Raw genomic sequence first — 12,289 nt, 5'->3', positions numbered from 1 at the left:
ATGGAAACTTAAATGGCTGCCATTTAGTGAATTCAGTTCTCACCATAGCACGGCTGTCAACCTCTTAGCACAAAACACCCGAACAAAGCCAATAATGGGTGAATACAGCCCCCAGACATATTCAGTGAATTCAGTTCTCACCATAGCTCTCAACCTATTAGCAAAAAACACCCGGACAAAGCCAGTAATGGGGGAATACAGCCCCCAAACATATTCAGTGAATTCAGTTCTTACCATAGTTCTCAACCTTAGCACAAAACCTGGATGAAGCCAATAATGGGGGAATACAGTCCCAAAAATAGGGACAAATTTCAAATATCCATCTTATACACTTAGAAAATTGCTAGAATAAAAGCTTTTGTGTTACCATGCACTTTCTGAAGAATATGAAGTCTGATATTCAAATGTGTGTCATTTTTAACATTTGTTAACCAGGAAAGTCTGACTTGGAACAAAAGCTAATTTTTAGCAGAGGCCCAGGGAGAAACACTCCAGACAGACACGTCTTTGTAAGATGGGAGGACACTATAGGAAACAAAAACAGGGAGGGCATACAGACTCCACACAGAAGGTAAGGCACCCCAGCCAAAAATCAAAACAGAGAACATGTAGCTGTCAGGCAACAATGCTATCACTGCACCAATGCACTACTGGCTTTGCAAGGACACAAAAATACAGAAACCACAGATTTTATGAGGAACAGAACAAGTATGAGGGAAAAATCTGCAACATTTTTACAAATGGTAGTGCGTAGTGAATTCAGGCTCTTGCCACCTGTGCCCAAGGTGCAGGGTTCAAGCCTTATTCTCTTCCCACCACCATGTAGCACCTGGGGCATTTCACACACACACACACACACACACACACACACACACATGTAGATCCCTTATTGCAGCATTAAATCCACCACAGCCTGCGAGATGTTCTTCCCCTGATGAGACTCCCAGCCTGCTGACGTTGCAGTCTGATCCCTTTCCAGTGACAGTCTATGCAGTTACAACTGCATAGACTTCTGGGATCTCTGCTCCTAAATGTTTCTGGACTGCTGCTGAGACAGTTTGCGCATGCTCCAGACTGTCTCAGCAGCAGTCCAGAAATCGGAAATGCTAGTGCGCATGTGCGAAGGTCCGCTATTTGCGATTGGTTTTTATTTTTATTTCTTCTTTTCTCTTTTCTTTTCCTTTCTTTCTTTTTTACAGCTGGGGGGGGTGCAGCAATCTGGCAGTCCAATAGCATGGGCCGCCCCTGTAAAGGTGGTACCACAGTTGAATACTTAAGAGTGGTGTTAGGTTGGAGAGACACTGAGCTCCTCATGGGGCCTGTAGCAGAGTGGATTGTAGTTTGATAGTATTTCCTTAGGGGAGGCTGGGTGATAGAGAGGAGTAAAGTTAGAAAAAAAAACACAATCCAGGCTGGAAACAACCACACAGGAAACAGGATGAACCAGATTTTAATGTTAGTTTTAATGCTTTCGTCTGTATGTAGCACAATACTTCTTCAGAAACAGTATACTAATGCAAAAAATCTATTAAGTACCATACTTTCCACTAAAAAAACACGTGTACTGCCTGAACCAAGGAGATGCACACTCTAATTAAAATACCTTACAAATTCTTGACAATTAAAGACTTGGTACCAAGCATTAAAATCACACATTCTTAAAGACACATGTTCTTTGAAAAACACACATTTGGTATATACAAGAACTTCATACTATATAGGAACGAAGCTTCAAAATGTTGGCAATAGATATAGTTTCATTGAGTCCAGTTGGAAAGCAAGCATTACTCCTAACTTGCCACCTTAACTCTTTATATTCAATGGTATCAGCCCAAGGACCACCTCTTACATTTTTATTAATCACCTCAAGACACAAAAATCCAAATTCATGACCAGAGTTCTCAACCACATGCTTAGAAAGTGCATTGTTGGGGTTCCCTTTCTTAATAGCATTTATGTGTACATACATACGATCTTTAAATCTTCTTTGGGTCTTTCCTATATAGAACCCCTTATATTGCTTACAGAGAGACAGGTAGACAATCCCAAGAGTATTACAGTTGTAGAAAAAAATTTTAGTTGGATGTAAATAACATTGACAGTGATCTCGTCACCTTCTGTGATGTATTTACATTGACCACAAAAGCCACATTTATGGGTACCAGTTCTCCCATTGATCTTATTTGAAACACCACCCTCTCCCTTTTCTAAGATTTCCTTAATATTCCCCCCTTTTGTAAATGATTTTGACACTACCCCCAATCAACTTTTGAATTTCATGAAAACATGAAAAAAAATTCCAGTTCTTTTTCAAAATTTCATAAATATGATCACTATTGGGGGAATAGGTGGTGACAAAAGTTAGTTTATAACCAAAATTGTCTCCATCATCAGGTCTTTTGTTTAGGCCAAAAGTGTCACTATCACCATTTAATAAAGGACGGGGGGACTTTTCTTCTTTTCTTATCTACCTCATCTCTTATGTTTTGTACCAGTTCCTGGGGGTAACCTCTAGCCAAAAACATATTGGCAAATAATTTACATTCATGGAAGTAGGTTTCTTCTTCAGAAACCAAGCTTGTCAGATGTAAAAAACTGCCCCTTTACAATGCCATGTTTTTGGTGTCCTGGGTGGCAACTGTCATAATGTAGGAGGCAATTTGAAAAGGTGGGTTTCCTATAAATGCTGCTGACCAACCTTTTATTCACTGTGTCTTTGGTCATTTTTACATCTAAATATGAGATGTCTTGTTCACCCCATTGGGAGGTAAAAACAAGAAAATCTGTTGTTTGATTAATATAGTCAAGGAAGACCTTCAATTCATCTAGACTTTCTTTCCAAACAATAAAGATTTTGTCCAAAAGACGCAAATAGAGGGCCCATGGTGGGGCCTCTTCATACTTCCCAAAAATAAACCTTTTCTCCCATTGCAAGATAACTATATTCCCAACTATGGGGGCACAAACTGCCCCCATTGCCACTCCTTTTTCCTGCAAAAAGTAGTGAGTATTAATTTAAACATAGTTATGTTTCAACAACATCTACATTAGCACATCTAAGGTGTTGATCTCCTTATTAGAAAAAAGGTGGCTTTCAGTTAGAAAATCATGATACCAATCTAAACCCTCCTCATGGGGTATCACATTGAATAAATTAACAACATCCACAGTGCACAAAATGAAGTCCTCTTTAAATTCAATTTTAGACAGTTTAGTAAGGAAGGCCCAGGAGTCCCTACAAATGTACTGTACACCCTTCAAAACTTTTTTTTAATTTAATATCTACATATTTGGCCAAAGGCTGGGTTTTAGATTTAGATATGTTCACAATTGGCCTCATCAGTGGGTCCCTTAAGTTCTTGCGGATTTTGGGCAGTCTAAATATTGTAGGTATTATTGGGTACTTCACAGCCAAAAAAGTCCATTCATCTAAACTGATCTGTTTTTGATCAAGCATATCCTGTAGTTGCCAGTCAATTCTGGCATAAGCAATATTTACCATGTTGAGAGAGGTTTCCGCATAAAAATCACCATCAAGTAAAAAAGCCAGCAATTTGTTAAAATAATCACTTGAATTCATTAATACTACCCCCTCCCGCCCTTGTTGGACTTCATGACCGTTATAGTTTTGTCATTACACAATTGCACCAACAATTTGCTCTGTACATCAGATAGGTTGAAAAAACTATCTTTATGTTGGTTTTTCCACAAATTCCTAAACTTAAATTCACAGAGTCTTTCAAAAATTACTAACGGCCACATTAAGGGGGGGTGGGGGTTAGAATGCTACTCCTTTTCAGAGCATTACTGTTAAATTCAACTTCTTTCCCATTAAACAGTAACTTAAAGTTCAATTTATGTAAAAATACCTTAAGGTCAAGAATTAAATCAACAATATTCATTTTGACAGTAGAAATAAAATTAAAGCCTTTACATAGCAATTCAACAACATGTTCATCAAATGACTTGGAGTAGTTATACAAGTAAAAGTCACCTTTTCTGTTGATCATAATAGTGGGACCAATGCCCTCATGTTCATCCAAGTCTGGTGTGAATAATTCCTCGTTGCTTAATAATCCCAATGTGGGTTGTTGTTCCTCCATGATTATCGCTCAGATCCCTCATTCAGTCTCCCCTGAGGGTAATTCTGATTCTGTTTGTTGTACCGTTGATTCCTTATCCTTTCTGAGTGTCTCGGAAGCTCCTGCCCTAAAGGGGCAGTGCCCTGCTGATTGACATTTTGATCTTCTTGCACTTCATTCACTAAAGGATCATCTGTGGGTGGGACAAAGGAATTAGAAGGCTTTGGATAGGCTAACCCCTTGGAGTAGTCGACATGGTCTCTTTCAAACTTCTTTTCTTTCCTTTTTTGGATTTCAACTACTATTTTACCCACAAAGGAAAAATGCTGGTAAAGTTCTCTTTCTGTTGATCAAAAAGGAGATCTGACATAATATTTTTTCCAGGTCAGCAGCCTCTTTAGTGAGTTCATCAATTGACCTCTGGTTATGTTTAGCCAGGACCTCTAGTAGTTCACCCCCCCGGTGATCAAAAAGTTCAATTAGTTCCAGGTGCAAGGGTGAATATTGAAGCTAACCATTTGGGAACTTCCAGGAGTGAAGTCCCTTAAGCACCTTTTTTACTTTAACACTCTCTCTGAAATAACAGTTTTCAACCTGAGGCTTTCGAATTTTCAACAACTTGTCTTTCAAATGCTCAGTGCTATGCTGTAAAGTTTCATTTTCTCTTGGTATATTACAATGGAAAGGCCAGCTCCGTTTAAACCACATAGAGCAATTCATGTTCACATCACACACATCCAGTCTTAAAGCCTCATATATTCATTAACTGATTCACATTACTGTTTTGTCCAGGGGGAAGGTAGGTAGCTTGAGAGCTAGTTGCAGATTTGCATCCTATGTGAACAGCCATATCAGACACTCGCTGGGTAAGTTGCTGTGTTAATGGCCCAACTTGTCCTGATAATGCTTCCAGTCCACCACCTACCTGAGAACTGCTTCCAACACCAGAATTAACTGCAGACACAATAAAACAAACTGGTGAACCAAACAAAAAATACAATCCAGGCTGGAAACAACCACAGAGGAAACAGGATGAACCCGATTTTAATGTCAGTTTTAGCGCTTTTGTCTGTATGTAGCACAAGACTTCTTCAAAAACATTATACTAATACAAAAAAATCCATTAAGAACCATACTTTCCCTTCCCCTAAAAAACACACGTACTGCCAAATCCAATGAAATGCACACACCAATTAAAATACCTTACAGATTCTTGACAATTAAAGTATTGGTGCCAAGCATTAAAATCACACATTCTTAAAGACACATGTTCTTTGAAAAACACACATTTGATATGTACAAGAACTTCATACTATATAGGAATGAAGCTTCAAAATGCTGGCAATAGAAATAGTTTGATTCTGTACAGGACATGTTACTTACATCCTCTATTCTTTTAGTGAAGGTCCTCTTTGGACAGTGTTCTTGGCATTAGAGAGGGCAGTGAGGACCTGTTCCCTAGTGATAGTAAAGGGAGATATATTTGATAGTATTTCCTGAGGGGAGGCTGGGTGATAGAGAGGAGTAAAGTTAGATCTGAATCTCTCTGCTAGTAGGTGGATGTGCCTAGTTAGGTACATATCAATGGGGACATTTTAATTAGTGATAAGTCAAATGAATGCTGAATACAGTGGAACAATGACCTCCTTGGACCATTTATACTTTTGTTTATAAGTTGAACAATACAAAATGATTCCCTCATTACTATAGACATGTGATGGTCAAAGGTTTGCTTACTCTCTGCATTTGTTTCTATGTCCCTGACTACTGGGTAGACTCTTAGGGGTGTGTTGTCAATATGATAGTTACCAGGAATGGATGACTTCCCAATGGCTACTGTTATGCATTTTTGACATTTAATGTTAGTCCATGGCACTGACATTATTAATTTGCCTGTATCAGCCCTTCCTGGAGAAAATTACTGTCGATTGGAGATTCTGTGACTCCTCCTCCTAACTTGTAATCTTCTGAAAATGTGATCAGCCAGAGGCCCTGATGTTTGCCTTGACTTCAGAAAAGTATCTGCCAAAAAGGAGCAGTCCCAGGACTGACCCCTGAGGGAATTTGCTTGTGACTGGCCTCTTTGTAGAGTTGAACTCCCCACTTCTAACTGATATAAGTATTTTTTGCACTTGCTCTGTCTCAGTGCTATTTAACACTTCAGTTGCATTTATTGATTTGGTTGAATTTATCACTGATTTCAGCTTGCCCTTGTTAAAGTAATGCCATCTGTTTGTTACTGTACTATTCTTAGGGTGTTTTAATAGTATTCTAATATTTCTTAACTTCTTCTGGTTCTGCAAAATATGTTCTCAGTTTGCCAACATTCTCCTGAGTCTGCCAAAATATTTATAAGTTTTGCAAAGTTTTTCTGTGTTGTTGTTCTTTTACGTTGTGCACTTTTTCTGCATTTTGTTGAACAATTTTTAGGGTTAGTGAACTTATTTCAAAGGATTCCTGGTACTGCAGGAATTCTAACTTTTGTTGTAAAGCAGTTGTTACTGCATATGAGCTCAAACCTAGTTTGTTTTACATTAAGAGGGTTCTTTTGCACTCTGGTGGTAGCAGAGCTAAAGTCAATCCATCCAAGTTGAAAATTGCTGGTGGAAAGTTTATTGCGTGTTTATCTGATTGGCCTGAGGAATTAACTATGTAAAAGTCTTTCATCCTGGTGGTATAAAAAATTAGATTCCCTGTGACTTGTATATAAGCAAACCATTCCGGTTTAAAATACTCTATAGGAAACACTCTCCATAGTCTCCCACTGTTCACAGCTGCTCAAAGAGTTGCCAGTTTGTGCAGAGGGCAGTACCACTGCAGGTAACCGGAGCTGCTCAACATTTGGTGACTTTTGCCAGAGATCTGGAGAGCTTCTGCTGAAATCCAAAGCATCCACTGTTAAACTTGAAGTTGAAGAAATAAGTAGTTTTTGAGTTATCCTTGTACTTTGCTGACTGTATTTTATTATGTTGCTGCCTCATTTTGCTGATTTTTGCTGTATTTTCCTGCACTTTAAAAAAGCTGCTCTGTTGCCTTAAGTATAGACTAGATTCAAATCTGTTGACTGTAGACTGTATTGTTACACTTGAGCACTATTCCAGCCATCTTACATTAGGAAGGCCCTGCCTATACCCTTGTGGCAGCAGTGTAGTCTCGACCTCATCTGATTTGGAGATTACCAGAGGAAAGCTCGTTGTGTGCTTTCCCATTGGTAGTTTAGCTTTAAAGTGTTTAGTTTTCCCTGTATTTAAGCCTTGCATTTTTGTGGGTTTGCAGTTTTTTAACCAGAGCTGCTCAACATTTGGCAACTTTTGACGGAGTTCTGGAGAGATTCTGTTGAAATCCAAAGCATCCACTGCTAAAATTGAAAAAAATAAGTACCTTGTGAGTTTTCTTTGCACTTGGCTAACTGTATTGTATCATTTTGCTGCCTCATTTTTGGATTTTTACTTTATTTTTCTGCACTTTAAAAAAGATGTTCTGCTGCTTTAAGTAGCCAGTCCATAGCATAGACTAGATTGAGATCTGCTGAATGTAGACTGTATTGTTACACTTGAGCACTGTTAACAGCCATCTTACATTAGGAGGGCCCTGCCTGCACCCTTGTGGTAGAAGTTTGTAGTGTGGGCCTCATCTAGTTTGGAGATTACCAGAGGAAAGTTCATTGTGTGCTTTCCCACTGGTAGTTTAGCTTAAAGGTGTTTAATTTCACCTGTATTTAACACTGTGTATGAGCATAGCTCTGCAGTATGCAGGGGCATTCAGCTGTGCCCTGTATAAATGCAAACACCTTGAAAGACAATTTTCTCTTAGACATCTGTTAATGAACCCTCCCAAGCTTCCCAGCTGCAGTGCACTGAGAAATGTTGCCATCGTTTTTATACCTAGCCTTCAATAGAAGCCCCTTTTTAATCCTAGAGCAACAATTTTTCAAACTAGCCCACTCTTCAAAAGTAGTTAAGGTAAAAAACTGCAATAATGGATGGTCAGTTTCAATCCATTTCAGCGGCCAGCCTGATTGACATGGAGATCCTGAGGCAATGTGGTAATTGCCTCATATATAATGACAACCACTTATTCCTAAAACAAGCAAATGCAATATGTGAAAGATGTAATTACACTATAAATGTGGAATCAGTTCTCTCATGTAACAACAAACCGGACATCAAACAGGTTGTCAGCATACACAAATCACGTCTCACACAAAACAAGGTCACAACACAATAAACCAAAATATGAGGAGGTACGCAATAGAAGTCCACCAAAAGATAAGAATCCTCCCAAGCATAAACCTGTTGCACACACTGCAAAGCAAATAGAATCTACTACACATAACAGCACACACACCGGGGTCTCAACAAATAATTCCATAAGGCAAAACACTTCAAAACCAAATGTCCTGGTCACAGGTGACTCCATAGTGAGACACAGATGTCCCACTCACTAGGCTGGACAAGGAAAAGGTCAAGGTCAGTTGCCTCTCAGGTGCCAAGATCCATCAAATCATGCATGAACTTAAGTCATTCAACAACAGTTGCCATTATGGCTTGTCATGGTACATGTTGGGGAGAATGAATTGAGACATACCTCTCTGGACTATATGAGGAGAGACATGACTGAACTCTCAGATTATGTGTTCCAGGCAGGTATGTTCCTAGCCCTAAGCAGCACTCTGCCTTCGCCCAGGATGATTTTAAAGTATAGACAAAAAGTGATTGACTTCAACAATTCGCTTAACGTCAGGTGTCAATCCAGGGGGATCCAGTATGTGACAGCTGGGGAAGACATGGTTGACAGACCATGCTGCTTTGACAGAGATAGTCTTCACCTGTATCCTCTAGGCTTTTGGATACTGGCAAAGGCACTTGCCTCCCCCATACTGCCCATTTTAGGCAATGTCAAAGCAACAAAATTTCCTAAGTAAAAAAATCCAATCAAGACAAACTCAGGGTTATGCTACTTGATGCTAGGAGCCTAAAGAGGAAACTGCACTCCCTGGAAGCACTCCTCACCTTGGAAGATGCTATTTGTGCAGTCACTGAGCCATGGTTCAAGGCCACTGAGAGCACCCCAGCAGTGAAGCAGAGCTCATCAATGACCTATTCAAATGCAACATAGACAATTGGATGGGAGACCATAAATTCACCACAGAAGTGACACCTATGTCCCTCATGGACAGGGATAGTCGGTGCTGATCATAGACTTGCTCTGTGAATAATAACCACCTAACCAATATCAGTTAGGGAACATGGGTATAACATGGTTAGGCTTGTAAAGGCTGTAAAGCCATTAGCCTAGTAACCTCCTATGAACCTATAAACCTATATAGGCATTATTAGACCCCACCGTGATGGGCCTCCTGCATATCTGCAAAACAAATTGCACCGGAATTAGCCATTCTAAAGACTTAAACCTTGCCTGTGATGTAAATTGGACCTGCTGAAGAGATAAGTATGTCTCCCAGAGACTACCCCTTCTCTGGAACAGGCCCCCCCATCCATGTGAAGCAGAGTTCCTCCCTGGCCCTAACCCAATTCAAGTGTAACTTGGACAATTGGATGAAATTCATCAATAGTTTGGTGCATATTTCTCTAATGGACACAGGCGGCCTGTAAATGGTTTATCTCCCAGGTCCCTGCTTGCCAATGTTTCATCTCCCAAACCCCTGCTTACACTTATCAAGGGTTCCAGAACTTATCAGAGATTCAGGATGCATGGCTAGTCTTAAAATGCCCCTTGTGGTCATTAGCCTAGTACAGACCTATGAACATATTAACGCTATGACAGCGACAGTCATACCTCTACACAAGGGATGAGTCTTCTCTGACCTATGTAGCTACCAACTCACAAGTCTGATCAGCCTCACATGTAAATCTATGCAAAGATGTACCACTGGAGTAGTCGGTAAGGGTATAGAAAACTTCCAAACACTTGACCCATCCAGTTTGGTTTTGTCAGTGGCAAGTCATGCTTACCTAATCTAGTGAACATTTTTGAAAAACTCAGCAAAGCAATAAATAGAGGCCAAATGGCACATACCACCTACCTAGATCTGGCCAAAGCTTTTCACTCCATACCCCCACTCAGGCATTGTAAAAAAGCTTACTAAATTAGGAATAAACCCCTGTCTCACTCCCTGGGTTGCCAGCTGTCTCACAGATAGGACATAGAAAGTCAAGCTAGGGGATGCTACCTCCACAATAAGACCAGTCAGTAGTGGAGTTCTACATGGTTCAGTGCTGGCACCTCTCCTCAGAAGTCCAAGCAAACATTATGGATCTTTGGCTGGCCAATTTTGAGGATGGCTACACGCTGGGAGCAGTTTTTGAATCCCAAAAAGACACAGCCAATCTCCAGGAGGACTTGTCCCAAACAAATAACTGGTGCCAGAGTCATGGATTAAAACTAAATCCCAAAAAGTGCATTATTATATCCCTTGGGAAACTGACAGCCCTGGGAAACTACTACATTGACAATGTACCTGTAAGAGTTGATCCAATAGTTAGAGATGTGAAAAAATACATTAAGAGTGGCCTAACATTCAACCAATGTGTGTCTAGTGTTGTGAGGATGTCCTTCAATGTTGCTCAACTCATAAACAAAAGGATAGCATTTCAGTCCAGAGATGTTATTGTTCCACTGCCCTCATCCTTCATAAGGCCCATTATGGAATATAATGCCCACTTCGGTGTGTTCCTGTTCAGACATATGCAATGGCTAGACTACCCACAGAGGTTCCTCACAAAGATGATGCAGATATCCTCTGACCCAGTACAAATGGACCTGCTGTACATCCACAAGTCAAATGGTATCAGAATTACCCAATCTAGAGACCTCAACCTTTTTTGCAACATAAACAGAATGGTTTGGAGGGACAGGTACATATCCCAGAGGAGACCTCTATTTTGGAACAGACTCCCCCATCCTCGCCAAACAGAGCTCATTCCGCTCCCTATTGAAAATCAACTTATGGGAATAAGGAGATTTATCCAAGATTGTTCCTTGTGCAACTATTAGACAAAGGCAGCACCTAAATAATCCATCCTGCAGAAGGGTCCTCTTTCAATACTCAGATGTATGACCCCAGAAATTTGAAGTATAGGAATAAAAATTATTAAAGGGTGATTTGAACATATAATGAGGTATGATAGCTAGACCTGAAATGGTCCTTCAGGGCAGTTAGCTTAGTATTCACCTACAAACCCATGAACTAACCCAGCGAATGATCTGTCTAACTTGTTCAGCATAATTTTGAGCTCTGATAGATTCTCCAGCTTTAAATTTAATAAAGCAAAAGCAAAATCAATCTCAGTAAACTACAGGTTGACATTGGACTTGGTGCATGAATACCCATTCCTTCAGGTCATGACGAGATGAAATAAATACCTAGAAATAGGATTAATGGACCCAATGGAACAAGTGGCCAGGCATACCTGAGAGGAAATGAAAAAGCAGATAATGAAGACACAGACTGCCAGCTACTTGCAATTGATGCAGACAGACTGATACAGTTAAAATGTTCTTGGTTTCTCTAAAACTGTGTGCCAACCAGTCCTGTTTTTATGTATAAGAAGAACACATTTGGAGGGATATTGACAAAAAAACTCAAAAATGGATATGGGAATAAAAGGTACCCAAGAATTTGTTTTGACACATCATCAGGGGGACTGGCTCTTCCAAGGTTAAACATCAACTTCGGAGTTACCCAGCTGAGACTGTTGTGTCTTATGCAAATGGATATCTATTCTCCAAAATGAAAGGAAGCCAATTTTACAAAGAAGGGGCAAAAAAAAGTTCTAAAACAGGTAGTATTGACAGAATCAATATTACAGCAGTAAGGGGTTTATGCTCTTTCAAAGCTGTAGTGACCTGAGAGTTGTTATATGTAATTAGCAGTGGGTGTGGGAATGAGGGAGAATTTGGTTTATCCAGGAAAATGCTGACAGCTGCTTGACTGACCACAGCTGGCTGACATATGCAAATGGTCAACAGGTGTGCTAGACTGACATATGCAAATAGTCTACAGGTGTGCTAGATCAGCAATCCCTGGGTGGGTCAATAATCCTTTTCCTCAGGGATTGTGTGCTCTTGAAGTTAGTATGTATAATTGGCAGGGGGGGTATTGTGGGTGCACTTGGAGGGGCTCAGGGACCCTCTCATGCATGCACGGTTGACTGTTGACATTTGTATTGTTGACCTTTTCTGGT

This window comes from Protopterus annectens, chromosome 9.part0, assembly GCF_019279795.1.
Source record: "Protopterus annectens isolate FY-2018-M chromosome 9.part0, PAN1.0, whole genome shotgun sequence".
NCBI lineage: Eukaryota > Metazoa > Chordata > Ceratodontiformes > Protopteridae > Protopterus > Protopterus annectens.
Note: the sequence above shows the minus strand (reverse complement) of the source record.